We start from the raw sequence: 6811 nt of genomic DNA, 5'->3' as shown, positions 1-6811 counted from the left end.
GTTACACAACAGGCTCATCCAGTCACTTCTAAATTGGTACTGAAGTCATTTTGTCACACTGTTTGGAAACTTGCTTTTTCTAAGGGTTACAAATGTTCTGTGCTTGTTCCAATTCTAACAGAACAGCTCTGGACAATGACGTGATTTTGGCATGGTCTAATTTTCTCTCTCTCTCTCTCTCGCACACGCACACACACACACACACACACACACACACACACACACACACACACACACACACACACACACACACACACACACACACACACACACACACACACACACACAGCCTGTTAAGGCCTGAATCCACCAAGGACCCACTACAGTGAAACCACTCAGACCTACGACTAGCAGTCGTGGTTTCATGTGACCGAGTTATGAGCAACAAAGGTTGTGAACCTGTGTTACATTTTTATTTATTGGTCTTAACAGGAATAAAACTCTGCAGATTTTCCATGTTTCTAACTCTTCCACTTTAACCTTCAGCAGCTGCGGTCTGTGTGTCCCTCCTTCACTCTTCATACTTCACTGCCATCTCTCTGAAATCACAACCAGATGTTGTCATCGGCTCCCCATCCCGCTTCCTGTGTCCAGTTCCCACCGAGTGCTGGAACGTGACACTTTCCCTGGAAAATAAAATAAAACAGAAGAAGCGCTGTGCAGCCATTTCCTTTCATAAATCCAGCACCACTGCTCTCAGACTCACTCACTATATTTTAAAAGAAGAAGCATTGAGGCGAGTGCCAGTAAATCCACATCCACAGCGACCAGTGGACGTTCAGCGCTTCTCTGACTCTTTGTTATGTGCGATCATGCTGCTCAGGCATGTAATGACTCCTCCTCCACGTTTTTAGAGGGAGATCACATTTCTACATCTGCCCATACCATAGTACACCACTAAACGCCAGCCTCACCTGTTGAAACGCAGCCAGACGCAGGTTCTTCAGGATTTATCAGGCATCGCTGAGCCACTGTCCGACTCCAGCGGTGGCTCAAACTCACTATGGTCCCGTCTGCAGCCAAGAGATGATCCCATACTGTAGCAACGCTGAGTAGAGTTCTGATCTCAGTCGCAAGGGTCATGGGGCAGAACTATGGCTCATAACCCATACACTGTTTATCCAGCAAACTGTTAAAGGTCAGAATCCTCCTGAAAGGTACAGGTGTTACAAAGAAGTCCAGACAAGAGGTTCAGCATTCGGTTCCCACATTAGATAAGAGAGAAACAAGGGTTTTAGCAAGTGCAGGTTCATCAGTTCAGTTTTAGGTCCAGAGTATTAGCCAAGAGCTAGAAGAAGATGAACCTTTGAGATGTTTAGAATCTGAGGACGCAACTGCCCCTGGTGTTCCTTGATAAGAAACATTTAAAGATGTTCTGGATCTCTATCCTTTCACCCCAACCGGTCGAGGCAGATGGCCGCCCACATCCAGTCTGGTTCTGCTGGAGGTTTCTTCCTCGTTAGAGAGGGAGTTTTTCCTCTCCACTGTTGCTGTCAAATTAAATGCTTGCTGTACTGTATGTGGGATTTGTTGGGTTTAGTTGTGTGAGGTCTTAAACCTTACTTTGTAAAGTGCCTTGGAGTAACTTTGTTGTGATTTGGCGCTATATAAATAAAATTAAATTGAATTGAATTGGATCAGGTTTTCACAAGCTTACACTGTAGCAACAGTGAGGGTATATTTACAATATCACAATAAAAGCACACTACAGCACATATCACACATGGACACTGGACAACTGCAGTACACTGGAACTGTATTTCAATGCTTCTGAATTTAACTGTTTAGTTTGTACAGTGAATGGTAAGTGATAAAAACCTTCCAGCCTCCTTTTGTTCATTGGCCTGCATATTAAAGCAGCTGAAACGCTGAGCAGCTGATGGAGGTTAACAGCTTTTCTTTTCTCTGACAGTGTTTCATCATCGTGTTCACGCCATTGCTTTAATATCGACTGTCACCGGGGAGCAACGTGTACATATCATCATCGTCTGAGGCGATGAAGAAATGAAGAACACAATAACATCAAAAGAAAACAGTGTTGGGCTCATTTTAAAGGCAGAAGGAGCAGAAAAAACCTGACACGTTACAGTAGAAACAGCCGTGTTCATTTCCATATTAGATGTTGTCGAAGCTTGGTTTAGGCCCCGGAGGTGTTCGGTCTCTGGAGTCTTCCTCCTTGTCAGAGAAAGTAAAGGAAACAGCGTTTCTTCCTCTACTGTTGGATCTTTGTTTCAGCCTCTGAGAAGTTTCTGTTTTCTAAAAATACAGCGTCTGTTCAGATAAATCATGTTCCAGTCTGATGTGCTGTTAGAGTCGGCGGTTCCCCGGAGGCTCGAGGAGTGTTTTCTCTGCCTGATAAGAATAACACAGTTCATATTTTCAATATCCAGCCTCATGCAAGACAAACATTTACAGTAACATTTACATTTTCTGACATGAAGTCTGGTGCTGTTGTATCCACACAGCTCAGAGTCCAGGCCTGTGATGATAAAATATACACAAGGACAAATGTTGACTGTCCTTACTGCAGGAATTTATGTAAGATTACAGAGTTCCAGGGGTGATTGAAAGGGTCGCCGGGATCCTTGAGGGGGTTGGAGGACATGGACAAGCATTAGAATAGTCTCAGTGATGTGAGAGTTCCCTGCTGCCTCCCTCCAGCCACTCTCAAAGAAATGTGCGTGTCCCCACTTTCTTTCTGGATTACTGTTGGGATGAGGGTTATTTAACAGGAAACCTTGAAAGCGTCTGGGGACCGTGTCGATCTACTCACAGGCTGGGAGGGGTTTCTTACGGGTTCTGGAGCCTGGTTCTTGAGGTTCTGGAGGAATTTTATACAGTACTAGCAAGCAAATTGTGGAACGTCTATCCTAACCTGGGTATGGTTGATAGAAATTACTAAAGGCTCTTGTGACGTTCAGAGAGGGGAAGAAAATGTGTTGGTCACTGAGGGGCTGCAGGTTCAGGAGAAGAGAAGAGAATTATTTTAAAGGCCTGTGAGAAATCTGAGAGACATCTACAGTACAGCCCACGATAAGGTTTCATAGGTTCTTAACTACAGTATGGACTACGTTTAGGAAAATATACAGTACAGGTACCTCTTTGAGTTCCAGGGGTCCTTAGAAAGTATTCAGGGTTTCTTTGTCCCACAGTCCAAAACTAACTGACAAAGACCAAACTTAAAGCAGCAGATGGATGTTTTTTTTGTTGAATCTGGCTGCTGATCTTCACAGTGGAATTTCCTGTTCCTCATTTCTGCTAGCTGTACTTTATGTCCACATTACACCTCTGAGACCCAGTGAACATCTAAACCAAAATAATTTGCCTCTTCTTTGGTTAAAGGAAGAAAGCCAGAATGGCCCCCGGATTCAAGTAAAGCGCCATTGGCAGATCCAACCCAGCTGAGGACAGGAAACTGCTGCGGCTTCACCACCACTTACTGCACATCTATTCATGTTTAGCGTTGGGACACAGAAGCCAGCAGAAGCCACCCTGAAAGCTCCTACAAGTCATCTTGAACCTCCTGAAGAAGCACTGAATGAAAAGCCTTGTTGTCGCTCAAAACAGCCAGAAGATGAGACTGATGTCCCAGAAGGAAAACGTCTCTTGGACACGGTCCAGCTTCAGAATCAAACATCGACTTAAGTAAAAAGCACCTGGAAGTTATGAAACATGATGTTTAGGTGCAGCTGAGCTTGGACAGTTTTCTTCTCATCTTTACGTCTTACTTGTCACTGTACACATTTCTCTGAGCTTCTGTATTATAAGCAGCTCTCTGCAGAGCTGCTTCAGATGCACTTCCTTTTTCCACCCTTTGTACAAAAAACCCACCAACCATGTCTGCACACGCCTGAATCCTCTCAGGACCGACGCTGCGTCGGACTGACCTTTATTCACACTCCAGTTTCTCGCTTCTTCTTCATTCCATTTCCCTTTTTTGTGAGGCAGGAGTGAGAAGGTGGAGCGACCTCATCCTCCTCTGAACCCTCACAGCAGGGTTAATATAAGAGCACGTCCCCTGATACGCACAAAGTCCTCATTGCAGACAAGCAGCATGTGGTTTTATGCTCAGCAGGGGGCGAGTCTCAGGTTGGATCCTTACGTCTGCCTTGTACGATCAAATATAGCAAACAAGGATGAATTAATACCTGGAATGTTCTGCTTCATCTTTACAATCACATCGTCTTTGGTCGACTGTAGCAACAGCAAAGATGCCCGATACTGTAGCTTCAGTGTGCGGGTCTGAGGAAAAAACAGGAATAAAAAAGAATGAGCTCAGAACCAAACTGTGAGCATAGGAATGTTTCAGCGTGGTGTTGTTGTCTTTGACTGAACCATGTAATAATGCGGAAACCACAGTGGTCCTGATGCGTGAGACATCAGTAATCATGTCTCGTGTAAGTGCTTCACATGCGGTGGCTTGATCTACAGTGATGATCATTATTACATCTTATTATTGGAGCACAGTGAAGCAGCTCAGACAATTATCCTAAAAAACATGCAGTGGATTCAATATCTCAGCTCTAATAATAGACACATTAACTGAGCTCCAAACAAACTCTGAATCCTATTAAGCCTCGTCTGCTTATTACTGCTGCAGTAATTATTTCCCTCCTGCTCCAACACTTGTCTTACAGGATAATTCTGCCTGTGACAGCACATCTCTCACCTCAGCTCTGTGAAAACTCTGGGAGCAGGTTCTAATCTGTGACATGTCTGTTTATAAGAATCTGATAAAGAGCCTCCGACAGGAAGATCTGCTTATTTGCATGCGTCTGTGGCCTTTTATTCAGCTGTTAATTGAAGTGTTTTAGTCTGAAATGCAACATTTGTCCTCATGTTTTGATTAATTTCCATATTTATTGTCACAGTAATACAGTAACATAGATGTGTTTTCATTCAAAAACATTTTTTAAAGCATCCAATTTTTAACGAGAGAGCTGGAGGTTCAATTCAGCTCTAAACACAGGTATCAAATGGAATTTATGCCACTTAATTTCATTCCATCAGTTGAGGAACCTACACTAATGCTCTCCGCTATCAATTTACTCGTCTGTTGGTTCTCTGAGACTCTTCAGTGGAGCCAAGTCTGAACGGCACCGATTCAGGGTCTCAAAGTTAAAACTCAGCATGCACATTTGACCCAACAGGACTCGTCTGATTAAAACACACTGGACCCGACTTCAATCAGAATGGCTGAATGTGAGAGTAGACAGTAGATGTTTAGACGTGATTCTCCTGGTCAGTGGGTTCCTGAGGCCAAAAACATCAGTAAACAAGACATGGTTCAGGACAAGACGCGTAGGTGATAGAAGAGGTAGGAAGGCCGAGCGGGCAGAGGACAAAAAGACCTTGAAGGTCCATCCTCTGCTTCTTGGCAACGACCAAGAAAGAGAAAAAGATGTCATGGAAACCGTGAAAAGTGGATCAAGAAGCAGGAAGCTCACCACATACAGTAAAACAATCTTGTGAATGTTTCAGATCCAGCTGCTAAATGAGCGTTAGAGTCAGGAAACTGGCAGGAGCCTGTTTTCTGGTCACCAAACTGGGTCAGAACAAAATATGACCCAAACCTGTTGGGGTTCTGCAGTGTTGGACCTGAAAGCTGCAGATTAACTTCTGGTGGGATCAAGCCTCCACTCAGAAAGTGAATCAGTGAAGGAGTTTCCTCTTCTGATGAGGCGAGGGCTCCTTCAGGCTCCTTCTCAGCCTCTATCAGCCCCACAGGAAGGCAAGCCCACCACTACCCCACCAGTCAGGGGACGCATGAATGTACTGGCTCCTGATTGGATCTCCTTGGGAGGTGATCGTGCAGGTACCTGATGACCTGTGGCTGGAGATTAAAACCCTGCCGTTGAACGGAAACTCGTACAGTATCATCAGTAATCTAGCAATACGCTCACGTCCTCGTTCTTCTGTGTGGACAAGGTCTTTCCTCAGTCTGTATAAATCAGTGTTTCAGCCAAGACTGATGGCTGTCAAGAGAAGAGTTAATGTGTTGGATTGGATCTATGGACAGAAGCACCACCACAACAGGCTTAGAGAGGCCCAGATGCCCAGGACCAGAACTCTGCATCAAGATCGACAGCTGAGACGTAAAAAGGCTCGTCTTTGAGGTCGCCTCGGACTTCATGAACGTTACCCTGAATCTGCAGAGGTCTGACAAATGTGTGACACGAAACGGTCAGAAAGCAACCAGTGTACAGATCAGTCCTCATAAAGGAAAGTGAGGGTTTGAAGACCAACACAGTCACATCCGTTCCTTTGACTCAGGTGTTCCTTTCCAGTGCTTTTCTCAGGCCTGGTAAGACACAAGCGTCTCATGTTCATTCTTCCTGAACTCTTCATTTCCAGAGTTGCTCGGTGTGGTACAAACCCCTTCTTCGGATGTTATCAAAACTTATCAGCGCATTCGTACGGATCGGTAGGTGCCTGCTCAGCCTCCTCGCGAACAGCTAACAGCTAGCTAAGTTGCTATGTTAAGCAGCTTTAGAGGTTATTGTGGTTAGGGTTAGGGCTGGATAACAGGTGGGGGGTTTAGGTTACAGTTAGCTAACACAATACCGCTAGCTACTTGCTAAGTTATGCTCGCTAATAAATCAAAATCAAAAACTTCGATCCTCCCGTCTGAACAACAACCGCTCAACAGCGCCCCTACTCACTCTGCTGGTTTAATCGTCCGAGCCGTCATCAACCTTACGGATCATTGACAGCGATCTACTGCACCTATTCACTGCTGCCAGCAGGTAGATGGGCACCTACCGCCTCATACGTATGGGCTGATAACCCCTGATAATGACCATTGAATGGC

General features: G+C 44.9%; 1 long non-coding RNA gene across 1 annotated transcript; it reads right to left on the bottom strand.

The window, feature by feature from the left end:
- Nucleotides 1–399: 399 nt before the first annotated feature.
- On the bottom strand, nt 400–1155 carry LOC129604778 (uncharacterized). Its single transcript, XR_008695976.1, has 2 exons — nt 711–1155; nt 400–626 (listed from the first exon to the last, which is right to left on the bottom strand). It is a non-coding gene; the product is annotated as an uncharacterized LOC129604778 (long non-coding RNA).
- Nucleotides 1156–6811: the final 5656 nt, after the last annotated feature.

The sequence above is a fragment of the Betta splendens genome, chromosome 10 (genome assembly GCF_900634795.4).
Source record: "Betta splendens chromosome 10, fBetSpl5.4, whole genome shotgun sequence".
Lineage (NCBI taxonomy): Eukaryota > Metazoa > Chordata > Actinopteri > Anabantiformes > Osphronemidae > Betta > Betta splendens.
This window is presented reverse-complemented; position numbering and strand designations above follow the sequence as displayed.